We start from the raw sequence: 13,992 nt of genomic DNA, 5'->3' as shown, positions 1-13,992 counted from the left end.
GTATTTCTGACCATGGGATTTTACCTAGCATCACTCTAAGTTTGTCAAAATTTGCTTTCCAGAAGTCCAACATATATATCTGACTACATACAGCTTTTCCCTTCCCCAAGTCTATAAATTCCAAAATCACATAGTCACTACTACTCAGGGTGCCCACTACTTCTGTCTCATTAATCAGTTCTTCCCTGTTGATGAGAATCAAGTCCAAGATCACAGATCCCCTTGTTTCCCTCACCACTTTCTGGAAAATTAAGTTGTCAGCAAGAGAAGTCACAAATTTATTTGACCTTTCATTTTTAGCAGAGTTGGAGTTCCAAAGGATGTCCAGGTAACTGAAATCTCCCATGACCACTGTGTCCCTTCTCTAAGAGAACTTTTTATCTGCTGTAGGAGTATCTTATGCAATTCCTCTGCCTGGCTTGGTGGTCTATAGCAGATCCCCACCAAAATATCACTGTTATTTCTTACTCCTTTTATTTTTACCCAGAGACTCTCAACTGAGCTGCCATGCTCAGATTCACATATTTCTTTATAAGTATATACCTCCTTCACATATAATGCTACACCTCCACCCTTCTTTATCTGTATGTCCCTTTTAAATAAGTTGTACCCCTCAGTTCTAATTTTCCAATTGTCATCCCACTAAGTTTCAGTAAGGCCTATTAGGTCATAATCTTCTTGTGATTGGTTATTGGTCACACTTGAGCAGGATGTTGCAGAACTTGAGAGAAAGATATCTGATATAAAACCCATTCCTAGGGATATAAATGTATTTTGAACTGGTAGATCATCTAGACCTTACTTTTTAGAGGAAATGTCATAAGGCTCATTTATGATGTTCCATCATCCAATCTTCTTTACTATTTAATTAATTTTTCTCCATTTGAGGATTAAAATTACTCAGGACAGCAAGAAACACAGCTTGCCCTTTGCTAGCCCTATCCAATGCAATCCAGGTTTCTACAAATATTAACACAATAAACATTACAGATTTTAAAGTATGTTCAGTGACTATGGGCAAATGTAATAATGAACTAAGGGCTCTAAGCAAACCAGTGGATTTGTTCTTTTCTGTTCAAATCTATATACCAAATTAGTTCTATGCTCCCACTCATATAGATATAAGGAGGGAGGCATCCATCTTCCCTCCTGCTATTTGCACACCAAGGGTCTGCATATCCCTGGGGTAAAGTTCCCATGTAAAGTCAAGATCTTGTGGGTGTGTCGTAGATATTTTCAGTAAAGCAACTTGGTCCTTAAATTCATGGCATAGCACAGAATCTGGTTATTTCAAGAGAATTATCAGAATCAAGTCTGCCTAAATTTTATTATATAAATTGCCCAGCTCAAATTACAGATTCATTTTCTTTAGCACACTATCTCCACTTGCAGCAATGCAATTATGAGATTAATAACCTCATTTTAGTAATCTGATTATGAGATTAATAATTGCATCTATTGTACCATCATGGTCTCTATCAAACCTTTATTTTAAGGCTTCTGTTTTCACTCTCTTCTTATTCCAGCAATAAATAGCTATTATCCCATAAAGCTTTTATTTGTATAGAAAAAGATGATCTTTCATGGAACTGGCCTTAAGGAAATCACAGCAACCTATGAGAAAATTGAGGCACTTGATCCAGTAAAGGGAGATTAGCAGTAATATGTTGAAAGATAGTCAGTCACTCTTGTATGGTAAAAAAAATCAGAAAACACAACCAACAGAAGGCATTTTTTTGCTGTGACTTAAAAATGTATGCTTTCTCAAGAAGGTTATTACAAATGTAAAAGCCAAGAGATAAAAGTTTAGCTAATATGAAAAGATCTTAAAAGAACATTATATCTCAAGGTCTATACCTGACTAAGCAGCTAAGATTAGAAAACTAATTCAACATGAGTCAGTTAACAAAATCATGTAGTTTATGTTGAAAGATAGGTTTGTTTGTGGAAAGAATTTGAAGTTGTTGGCAGATGGAAATCAATCCTGAGGCAAAATTCTCAAATTGGCAAGAACTATGACAGCATCAGGGAAGGACTTAAGTATCTGCATTCAAATAAAAGTAAGAACAAAAAGTTCAGGCCCTAGAAAAGAGCTTCCTCTAGAGACCTTAATTCTGCCTCTCTTATATATGTATGTGCCTCTCATTTATATATATATATATATATATATATATATATATATATATATATATATATATATATATATATATATATATATGAGAGGCACATACATATATATGTGTGTGTGTGTATTGAGTCACAACCGCAGCAAGGGACTTTCAAGGCAAGTGAGATGTATTGGTGACTTGTCATTGCCATCCTCTGCAGAGTTTTCCTAGGTGGTCTCCCATCCAAGTAGCAACCATGCTTAGCTTCTAAGATCTGAAAAGATCAAGCTATATACCATGCTGACTGCCCTTCTTGGTCTCTCTTACAAACACAAAATATGTTGGTGCCATAGTTGCGTAAATTTATTCAAGAATGCTGGGTGCTGTCAGAAATACAACAGGGTAATGAGACTGCACTGTATGGTGCCAAAGATGCAGAAAGGAAGGATAAGGTTTGCTAGGCAAGTGAGGAAGAAGGGACAGAAGCAATGGTCCAGTCTGTGCATTGTATAAGGGGGAAAAGTAAAGCATTGCAAAGTAACTATAGTGTTCAATAGCTTGAATGCATAGAGATAGATAACAGAAGCATAAGTGACAGTGATCAATGAAGAGATTTATCAGCAGCATAAAACAGGTCTATTATGTGGTAGAGGCAATAGTAAAACTGAAGACTTTCATTGTGTTAAATGTGCCAGTAAGAGGATAACTATGTGTCTCTGAAAAATGGAAAAGATAGTGGAGGACTTGAACGTCCTAGTAATAAAAGGAAAACTGGAAAGGTTTTTTAGTTGTTACTGGGGATACATAGATACGTCATTTGTGTATTATTATGTTGCCATTTCACAGAGTGTCAAATTGTAGTAGAGCTTTTATGATGTGCATATTTTCTAAAGCCAGGACCATTAAATCTTGTGTGGTACAGTCAATGAATGGGAGTGTGAGAGCAGCTGTTCAAGACCACATTGCCTCCTGTCAGCAAACAGAATAATGTGGGATGGGGTAATCACAATAAATGGAAAGAGAAGAATCTTTTTTTTGGGGGGGGGGGGAGGGGGGGTTCATTTAGTTGGTTTAAAGACAGATTTTTTTTGTCCAGTCATATTGTTCAAGGATAAGAACATAACAGAAGACATGTTGGATCAGGCCAATGACCCATCCAGTCCAACACTCTGTGTCACACAGTGGCCAAAAAAACCAGTCACCATCAGGAGGTCCATCAGTGGGGTCAAGACACTAGAAGGCCTCCCACTGTGCTCCCCCCAAGCACCAAGAATACAGAGCAACACTGCCCCAGACAGAGAGTTCCAACAATATGCTGTGGCTATTAGCCACTGATGAACCTCTGCTCCATATATTTATCCAATCCCCTCTTGAAGCTGTTTATGCTTGCAGCCTCCACCACTTCCTGTGGCAGTAAATTCCATGTGTTAATCACCCTTTAGTGAAGAAGTACTTTTTTTTTTATCAATTCTAACCTGACTGCTCAGTAATTTCATTGAATGTCCATGAGTTCTCATATTGTGAAAAAGGGAGAAAAGTACTTCTTTCTTTTGTATTGTTCAAGGGGTTGATAATTGCAAATGGCCAGGATTGGGGCTGGTTAGGTTGTAATTTAGGTTGGAAGGAAGAATGCAGATTGCTACAGTATATATAGGGTCTCTGACAAGAACTCTTAGGTATCTGAGGATGAATGGTCATTCTAAGGCAGCCCATCATTGAATTGAGCAGCCCAGTATGTTGGAGAGGAATCATCTCAAGGGAATAGGGGGAGGTACACGTCGGCCATTCACACATGCTCCACTGATCGGATTTTTGTGGATTCATGCAGTATCTCCCCCATAAAAGACAGAGACCATTGTTAACTAGAATGAAGGAAAGACAGAAAGGAAATTTAAAAGGAATAAAATATATAGCAATAAAATATTTGGCATGTTAAAATAAAATTACTCAATTATCTACGCACGGAGAATCCATAGCAGGAAACAGGATCTGTGCCAGAGCAATTAGCAAGAAGATGACAGCTACTTGTCTTGAATAGCACATGTTGTCTTCTTATTGGTGAAGGTGGGCTTGGATGGGAAAACTTGACCTAACCTGCATGATTAAGTTCCAGAGCTTCTAAATCTTATTTCCTGCCATTTGGTAGGCATGTCCCATAAATTATCTTATAGACTGGTTTCAGGCTTCAAATAAAATTACTTCTGCTAGCAACTGCTGGGGACAAAACTGCCTGTTGCCAGTGAAAGTTCTGGTGTTATAATTAACTCAAGCACAGTGGTTGGATCTTTGCTACAGATATGATAAGTATTCAGTTATATTTTGTCAAACATTTGTTACTGTTTGTTTCCTTTTCACAAGTATCAACCATTCCAGTATTTGTTTCTATCACTTTTTGTTGTGGAGATAAGTCTTTCCCTTTATATTTTCACTATGAAGAAGACAAGATTGAGTTACTTTTTTGGGGGGAAACAAAAACAAAAGCTGGAGATTCAGAGGAACCATTAAATAGAACATTAGTGTTATGAAATATGTCATTTGTTGATTAAAAGAATGAAAAAGCCCCTGGGGGGGAATTGACTACTGTGAATGGGGAAGGGGGGAATGGGAACCAACCATAAGAAAAATTCATTGCAGTACTGCTTATTGGCAGTTGCAGTGGAAATGAGGAAACCATAAGCCCTTTTGCATGTGGAAAATAACTGCCAGTCTAAAAAAAAATTTTAAAGTTTTTTTTGTCAGTGCAAATAAATGTGTGTGTATGTGCGACTGCGAAATGAACACTTCAGTATAAATATTTAGATGTTTCCTTTGACAGAGTGTTGATTTTTCTGCATTGATCAATAGTTTCCATTATGGCATAAGTGAGAAAGGTCAGTGTGCAACTTTGCAAAGCAACAGTTTATGCACTTCCTGATGTACATTTGATCTCTATAAACACACTTAGGAAATATTCCAATATTGTTATAGTATATACAGTGTAATAAATGTCAAAGCAATCAAGAAATGTAATTACTCTAAACATATCTCTGTCAGGCAACATCCCCAATACAAACACAAGAAGATTTTCTGGGATATTCCCTATACTGATTTCTTCCTGGTAACAAAAGTTCATATTTCATATTAGTTCATTCACATAAATTTGACTCTATAGTGAATCAGCCTGTCTGAAAATCAACTACAATATGGATCCCAAAGTGCCATGTTACTCTTAAATTTAGGGTACTTATATGGGGCAGGTATTTTCTTTCATTTTATCGTATTTCTAGATAAAGGACAAAAGTAACAAGTAATTAGACTAAATTCTAAGAGAAAGAGATTGATGCTAATCAAAGGTTTAGGGTTATTGAAGCTATGTTCTTGTTCCCAGAAGTAGACTTTTGCTGAGTCTTCTGTTAGAAGTTTACATCCCACTGAATAAATGAACATCTTTCTTAGATTTACAAAGCTTTATAGCTTTCCAAGCATTATTTCAACTAGTTCAGTGTTGTCTGTACTGACTGGCAATGGTTCTCAAGCATTTACAGCGGAAAAAGACCTTTTCCAACACCTGGTACCTAGACTAAATTCTCCAGTGGCACAATGACACTTTCCTATTTCCCTCCTCCTACTGCAGCTCATTGATCTCCATGAAATGATACTCTTAAGGGATAGGGAACCCAAAGAGGTGGGGCCTACAACAGAAATGTTCAGCAGAATATTCAGCATAAATCAAAATTTAATTTGGATCCAGCCCATAGCTGGATATTTATTTAACTGGATTTAGATATTATTTTAGTGCTGTGTTAGCACTAGCTCCAGTTCAGACCATTGGAAGTATATTTTGTTCCCATGTACAGGGAAGGAGAGCAGGAAGTCCATTAAAAGGCAAGGGAATTGCTATGAGATAGAGGCAGTAGTAGAAAACATGTTCTTCATCATCATATTTAAGAAAAAAATAGAATAAGCTACCTGAGCCTCATTGTGCTTCAGTGGCACCTTTTTAGAGTTCAGAAAATACATTAGGCATGACAGTGGGGATTTGCACTGGGTGATACAGGCACTAGGTTGGATTCAGTCTAAATTTTTCATCAGTGGAGAAGAATTTTCTCCCTTCCCCACTGCAGTCCACCGATCTGTATGAAATGCTGCTCCTGGGGGATAGGAGACCCTGAGGAATTACATGAGGGGGTTCTACAGTGGGAGGGAAAAATCAGCAGAAATTTCCAGTTTAGCCTAGACCCAACCCATTGTTTAGAGAAAAAAAAACCTCTTCACACTTCAACCTTGTGGATAAAGACCACAAAAGCATCTCATAGACTATTTACAGACCAGTACTTTGGGCCGACTCAGAGACGCCAGCCGTCCCTATCCCATCTGCCGGCCGTCCCTATCCCGTCCCTATCCCAACATCTGCCAGCCGTCCCTATCCCATCCTCACCCCATCCTCCAGGCTGCTCCACCCAGCTGAAAAAGCTACCACTTCCAAAATGGTAGCAAATTTTTGAGCCAGCCATAAGTCACCTCCCTGCCATTTGGACGGGGAAGGGCGCAAGCGAGGCGACTTGACAGTCTGGAGCTGCCAAGCCGCCCCAAGCTGTTCCGGGTTGGGTTTTTTTTTCAAGGGAAACGAATCAGAACGCTGGTGCACTTGTGCGCACGAGTGCTTTCCCCACAAGGGGGGGGGGGAAAGGGCATCCAGTTTCTAAGGCACCTTCCCGTGTGGGGGCGCCCAATCACCTCACATAAGGATGGGGCTGTGTCACCGAGGACCGTCCTGATTTGGGATGCCTCCCAGCTGCCCCAGATTGCCTGTCTGTTCTTAGCCTCATTTTCTTTTTTAAAGGAATAAAACTAGCTCCGGTGAAAGGGGGAAAAACACCAATCTTAAGGCCATGTGAGGCTTTTTTTTAAAAACAGAGATCAGTTTGTTACAGTTCCTGGGGAATGGATGATGCACAGGTTGTCTGTATGCAGAATGGATGTGGAAATGCCCATTTTTATCAAGGGATTGGCAGCATTCAATTAGTTCAAATGGAATGCCAAGGAAATGAGTCCTACCTCTGGCTGTGCTCTAGGGTTGCCAAGTCTAATTCAAAAAATATCTGAGGACTTTGAGAGTGAAGCCAGGAGACTTTGGGGGTGGAGTCAGGAGACTTTGGGGCAGAGCCAGACTTTCCCATTTCCAAAATAAATACATAAAAATACAGTAGTGCAGTTCACCTGAATAGTCATCATTTCCTCAACCTCCAATAGCTGCAATTCTAGTTAATAAAAGTGTAAACACACAAAAAGCAGCCAAAATGTACAGAGTTTGCAAGCTCACATTTTTGTGATCTCCCTGGGGCTTTACTCACAGGAACTGCTGTTCTTCAGGCTAACACAGGCAGATAAAAAGAGAGAGAGGTGGCGTTTTCCTCCATCCCATAAACAGGCTCCTGTACAAAGACTCTGAAAACAATGCAAAACAAGCACAGAGACAGACACATACTATTACTGCCTCCCCTACAAAGACTTATGAAAAGTACACACACTGTGTCTGGTTCCTCCACAACGACATCTGAAAATTACAGGAGCTACGCTGCTTTCTCTCTCTCTCTCTCCCTCACACACACGCACACACACACTTACTTACTCTGAAACAAAAGCAAAACAAATGGAGTGACTGTGTTCCCAGAGGCTGCTGCTGACCCTTCCCCATGAAGTACTTCCGACTTCCTGCTCAACTTTAAAGGCGTGCGCACGCACACACACATTTTAAAACCGGACTTGTTTCTGAACCTGTGGGAGATCTAGAGATACTGGTGGCTGTGGAGCGTGGCTTCCCCCCACCGGCCAGCTGGCTGGGGGTGGGGAGAGGCCTTTAAAACCAGGGGATCCCCCACTGGGACCTGGGGATTGGGAAGCCTACTGTGCTCTCACAGAGGGTGGTATGTGCATATATTGCAGTCTTGAGAGGGATGTTGGTGTCATATACTCTAGTGTTTTCTCATTTCTCTGTTTCAGTTCAGTTATATGGTGCTTTAGACTGTACATCCAGAGAAAGGGCTGAGGCCATAAGTTAGGTTGCAGCTTTTGAAACTGCTGTAATGGAAATTGCCCTATGTAAGCCACACCATTTCAAAAATATAGACAAGAGTTAAAGGAAATAGCCAGTATGAAGAACACATAATAAATAGAAATAATTTACTCATTTACTCAGAACATCTGGAAATTCAAATGTTAATTATGTGAAAAATAAAGAGCATTGCTTCATGTATTTCCAAAGGGTTTCCCTCAGGCAGGCACTTAGATTCACAGAATTAGACTGATATCTATAGGTTGTGGATAGTCCAAGTTCACCTTTTTCTTAATTGTAAACAATGTAGTCCCCAGGCTGCTGATCTATATTTAGGCACAGCCAGGTGAAACTTGTCATAAGACTTTCTTTTTAATGTGGTATTTCTTTCAAATCACTCATGCTGAATCAGGGTGTTAAACTTCACCATACACAACATTCCCTGCCAAGATATTTAGACTTGAAGTATATATTTTAAATAGACAGCTCTTCACAAGACAGACTGACTACTACAGATTGTCCTTTGTTTATCTATTACTCCTGTATTTGTTTAAAGCTGCAAAATCAGACCATAGGCCCATTCAGGCCAGTATTATCTACTTAGACTGGCAGCAGCTCTACAGGGTCTTAGGCGCGCCTTCTAACTCTTTGAAGCCTGCATGGGAGAAGGCTTCTCCCCCTTCCTTTTGGAACTGGCCACGGGGGGGGGGGGGGGAGCCGAGCCTCATGCATGGGGGCAGGGGTGAGGGAGTGCATGTGCAGTTTGGGTTGCAATTTGGGCACTCGGTCTCTAAAAGGTTCACCATCACTGCTGTAGCCATTCCTGCAATTGCTTAATAACAGCAGAGCTATCTCTTAGGGCTGTAAATAATCCCCATGCAGCATAAAGGTCCCACTTAGTTGTGTTAAGATTGGCCTTTATGCAGTGGTCTTGAAAAGTGTCTCTGAAGAGCTGGTATGGATTGGGGCTTTTAAAAGACCCAGCAAGCCAGGGATTGTCTCCCTTCTTGGCCAGCCATTTCTCTAGCTTTAACGTTTCATTGGCCTTTTGAGCAATGATTGCCATGGCTGCTACTTTAGTTCCTCTCAAAATTCTTAGTTTATATAACAGCACCCGCCTCACAGTCACACCGGATCGTTTCTATGTGCTGTTTATGGCTACCCCAGCCCCTCAGTTTCTCCTCAGTTCTTCATTTTTAAAACTTTTACCTCAGGAATATATAAAACTCAAGGGGTGGGTATGAGATGGATTTCTCTATCTTAGTCTCTTTGGGGTATTTGTTTTCAGATGGATATATAATTCACTTTGTAGGGGACCACAGCAGCTTTGACAGTTTTCCCAAATTATAGGCACCAGAGAACTTTAACATAAACCACAGATATTTATTTTAAACACAAAGTCTTAACTGGGGATATGGGCGATATATACACGGGCTATAAGGTATCTCACACAGTTAACACGTTGCTCAGTATCTTCAGGCTTTATAATATGTTTTCTTTCTTAGGTCTCTCAGGTTCACATATAATACACTCTCCAATACTAATTTAGGCTGGCCTCTTGGGTATACTGTGCCAAGTCTTCCAAGTCGACTGGAGCCTCTACTCCCAGCCCTTCAGACTCTTAGACCCACATCTGTTCCCTCAACCACCTCTCTAGTTTTTAAGAGACGTATATATGTGTGTGTCTGTGACCGTTCAGGTCTTCACAGTGACTCTTCCTTTTAGTCACACACAGCCCCTTGTTGTTTTTATAGAGCTAGCAGTCAGCTTTTCTTCTCTCCTCAGCCACTGTCTCAGCTGTCTCCAAGACCAACTCTCTCTGGCTCTGTCAGGCACTAACTCTCTCAGACTCTGACAGGCACTAACTGTCTCCCTCAGCCATTAGCTGACAATCTCACTGAGAGTTCTGAGCACTCTGGCCCCCACCCTCAGGTCATCTGACGCAAGCTCTGTGCGTCTTCAGTTTTCTTGGTTTTCTGTTAACCCATACCTTACTGTCACAGTTTACTTGCAGGGGAGGTTTTCCTGCACTACTTTTAGGTGCCTAGCCACAGGCCACCAAGATTAATTGATGCAGGAGCCTTCCCTGGCACTTCCCTGCCTATTGGGGAGCAAAGAACTCACAGGACACCTCTGTGTGTCTCATGAGTGAAGGACAGAGTTGCAGGACCTTCCTTAGTCCTCTGCAACACTAACAAATGTGTGTGGCATGGACCTATGGCCTTCCACACATGTCTGGGCTCCTCAGGAGGGGCTTTTCTCTAGCTTCTGCTTCCAAACCAATCAAAAATCACTGCCCCTGCACCTTTCCTTAGTGGGGCAGTCCAGGGTTCACCAAAAGGTTTTAAAAGTCTCAGAGCCTGAGCTTTTCCTCAGTTGTCCCTTAGCAAAAAGGAAATTTTTTTGCTGGGAAGGGTGCCTATCTCCTCAGATCTACAGTTCTGGCTGGCTTGGTGTCAGGAGGTGTGGCCTAATATGCAAATGAGTTCCTGCTGGGCCTTTTCTACCAAAAAAAAGTCCTGCTAGAGACCAACAAAATCTTCAGAGTATAAACTTTTAAGAGTTAAAGCTCCCTTCATCAGAAAGTATCTGACAGCCTTGACTCTCAGAAATTTATACTCCAAAAATCTTGTTAGTCTCTAAGGTGCTCCTAGACCCAAATCAACTTACCTTAGTAATTAGGCTACCTTATCTTGTTGGTTTCATTCATTCTTAAAGTGTCTTCACTGGGTTTTTTTTCCACTACAAGTTCTCTCTCTCATAGTATGAATCATTTTGATTTTAGATTATGCTTGACTTCAGTCATTATTCATCTTCTCTGCATTAAGCAATGCAGTGCAAATGTATAAAATGTGTAATATTTATTGTCCAAAATTCTGAACAACAAAAACCTTTACAGACCTCTCTCCCACAAATGCTATCTGTAATTAAAAATGTGAAACAATTATTGTTATGCAGGACAAATCAACAGCTTTCAGCCACCATACCTAAGCAGAAGAGTCATGAACAGAGAGGCTGCATACCTCTAATATCTAATGTTGGAAAAGGGAGGCCACTTGCATTCATTCTGGGATTATTGTATTCTTGGAGACATCTAGCTAGCCATCATTAGTATTTAGAAACAGGATGCTAGGCTAAAAGGGACTCTTCATCTGATCATCTAGTCAAGCGCTTCTCATGTTCTTTAATAGTGAGGGATTTTTATGTTCCATAATCTAAAGTCAGTGAAGAAATTTCAAATGGTATTTAAAGATTCCTTCTTATGATCAATCAACTTAAATCAGCATTTTTTTCTTTTCCCTGTACTAGCTCACTGTGTGGTTCCACTTTTGCCCAGGAAAAGAAGGAAATTTCTTGAACAGCTTTTCCTCTAGTGATATCTAATAATACACTAATAACACACTAATGTTATAGTATTAAGGTTTGTGAAATTAAAAAAAAATCTCTATATTGGTAGATTACTAATTTCTTTCTCAAGTGCAATCAAATATGAATGCTATTCATATTTAAATCCAGGTGGGTAGCCATGTTGGTCTGAAGGAAGGTTCACTGGGGCTGTGGGCTGGAGTCCTTCAAGTAGCAGTGGGGGGAGAAAGTGGTAACAGAGGCTTGGAAAAAATAGTAAAAGATGGGTTTGGAGTGTAGTAAGTGGAAAGGGAAGAAAATGATGGTGGGATGGATGGAGAATTTGGTGTTGTGCAAGAGAAAGTGACTGGAAAGGGGCAGAGGTGAATAAAGTGCTGTGGACTTGGTAATGGGGCAGCAAGGGAAAGCTGTTGGTGATGGGAAGGAAAGGGGAAGAAAATGCAATGGAAAATGTGGTGGTGTGGCGAGAAAGTGGAAATGGGTGGACAAGGGGGGATAAATTGAGAGAATGCAGGAAGGGTTCATGAGTCTCCCACATGAGTTCATAGCCATGGTTTCATAATAAAAATTCCACATTCTTTTTGAGTTTTCCACATGAGTTCATAGCCATGGTTTCCTAATAAAAATTCTACAATCTTTTTGTCTTACGTGAGAGTAAATGTCAATTTAGTGAAGCCAAATTAAATAACAAGAATGAAAAAGGGAACTCCTTGTATGTGCCAAATGCTACTGGACAGATTGAAGGATTAGTGATTATTCTAAAGCACAGTTTTCTATGTACAAATACTTAATTCCAAGGAAATATCAACAGACTACTTTGTTATCTACAAGAACTCCAAATTCAATCTATCAAATATATTTTCCACTTAAAATGACAAGGGCCAATAAGGAATCATGTCTATGTCCCAAGGCAGTACTAATATGTTTCACCAATGTTTGCATTGTACTTGACGCAAGTGATTCTTATCTCTCTGAAAGTATACAACAAACTGTGTCTCTGGACAAGGAAAGGGATTTTAAAAACTTAAAATAACAAAAGTATAGCTTTATTGTAAGCAGAGAATTGCCAGAAAAAAATACAGTACCACTTTTGTTCATTTATATTGAGATAAAGATATCAATTGCAGGGCACACCCCTTCAGATCCTTTACACTATATATTCAGAAGTATATTTCATTAGCCTTGCAGATAATCCAGTAAAAATGGATTCCTTGCCGATTTTTACTTGGTTATTACTGTTGCATGGAGGATGCAACCTCATGTTGCAAACTGTTGCATGGACGACCAGTACATCAGGTAATATAGCTAAAAGTATCAGCACTTTCTCTCTTCTTTTTCTTTCTTTTCTCCCCTCTGTTACACTTATGCATCCATGAACTTCCTTATCATTTGCTAGTTAAACAAGAGAAAATCTGTTGCAACACAGTGCAAAGGACTACAATGAAGATAGTGAAGATATTTAGACCTATAGCAGATGCAAAGGGTACACACAGCGCAAGCACTGGTCATCCTGAATATGTCAGTGTCTTCTTTGAATCAATTTGTTCAGCTAAAGAGAAGACACAGGGCATAATTAAGAATATAAAACAAATGCAATGGAGACATTCCCTGCAGTTTAGCAATTCCAGGATCCAAAGAGCTACGTTAACAATGCAATCCTAAATTGAATTACATACTTCTAAAGTCATTGAAGTCAATGGGCTTAGGGTGTGACTCTGTTTAGGATTGTTCTGTAAGTGTACCAAGAAGGCAGGCTGGTTTTTCTTCTTTGGGAGTAGATGCCAGTGACAGATACATAACTGTTTTTGAAGCTTTCATCAATTTCAAAAGTGGTTTACAACGTGGTATGAATAATACATCCAAAGCCCATTGTGGCTTGTAGAAAAAATCATGTAGTTCCTTGGTTCTTGTCTTGTGACTTTGCTCTGGAAATATATTATCATAAATTCCTACTTGGAGATTATACTGTAAGGCATAAAGATCTCAAACATGCCTAGACATATAAGAGATAATACTTTGTTCTGTATTAATTTTTATCTTGTTTCTTAATATGCAAGAGTTGCTTGAAATGTCTCATATTTTAGCTATAATATTTACTGCATTGTAGTGGAGGTTTTTGCTATCTATTTTAATTGCTTTTCATATTTTGCTATTTGCTTTGGGTCTCAGTGATGATGATGATGATGATATTCAGTGCCAGGATGAAAAGAAAGAAAAGTTCATCAGTTTAAGTAGTTTTTTGTGAAAAGTAAAGCAAGTACAAACATCTCAGCTTGCTTTGTACAAGGTACCATAGCTATGTTTGAACAGGTAACATATATCAATCAATCAATAACCTTTATTGGTATATATCTAAAGAACAGCAAGGCTCCAATATATAATATACTAATTGGTATATAAATTATCTAGTGTTTCAAAGACAGGACACATGAATGTAAAGAATTTTTTTTAAAAAAGAATAGATTTCTTAGCAAGGCATAAGAC

This window comes from Heteronotia binoei, chromosome 6 (assembly GCF_032191835.1).
Source record: "Heteronotia binoei isolate CCM8104 ecotype False Entrance Well chromosome 6, APGP_CSIRO_Hbin_v1, whole genome shotgun sequence".
Taxonomy (NCBI): Eukaryota; Metazoa; Chordata; class Lepidosauria; order Squamata; family Gekkonidae; genus Heteronotia; species Heteronotia binoei.
This window is presented reverse-complemented; position numbering follows the sequence as displayed.